Source organism: Psammomys obesus, unplaced genomic scaffold, assembly GCF_907164565.1.
Source record: "Psammomys obesus unplaced genomic scaffold, mPsaObe1.curated_primary_1811, whole genome shotgun sequence".
In the NCBI taxonomy this organism is placed as follows: Eukaryota; Metazoa; Chordata; class Mammalia; order Rodentia; family Muridae; genus Psammomys; species Psammomys obesus.
This window is the reverse complement of record NW_026596162.1, coordinates 3240537-3241151: the sequence shown is the minus strand read 5'-3', so window position 1 is coordinate 3241151 and position 615 is coordinate 3240537.

Genomic DNA, 615 nt, shown 5'->3' with positions numbered 1-615 from the left:
TAACGCCTGGGCCAAAGACTAGGCCCCCAGAACTCCACAGACCAGTCAGAACTAAGAGAGGCTGTGTAAACTTTTATTTACATGGTTGTGTAACTCATCCCCATCCTCACACTCAATAGGACACCACACTGTGAAAAAAAAAATGGTCACAGGTTCGTGAGCCTCAGGCTTCATCCCTCGGCTGACAGATCCAATAGGCAAGGTCATGTTAACTCTATCTTAGGGCCAGACAGACCAAGCTGAGCTCCTCCTCCCCCTCCATTTTATTTCAGGAAGCCACCAGAGCTGTGTATTAGATACCATCTTGTCAGGGGTGGCTTCGGGCTAATGGAAATTGAGATAGAATTTCCCTCTGAATGAACTCCAGAGGGACCAGTGCAGTTACTGTATCTAACAAGTAGAAGAGTAGACTGAATTGGTTACATGGACTGTCCAGACCATATTGACCCAATCAGTCCAGGAGTATAAATTTGCAACCTAGAGGCATTCATATCAGAAATGAACAGTGTAATTTTTGTTCACTGAACTCATGAGACACTCCCCCCAAACACACAGGCGCGCGCGCGCACACACACACACACACACACACACACACACACACACACACACACACAC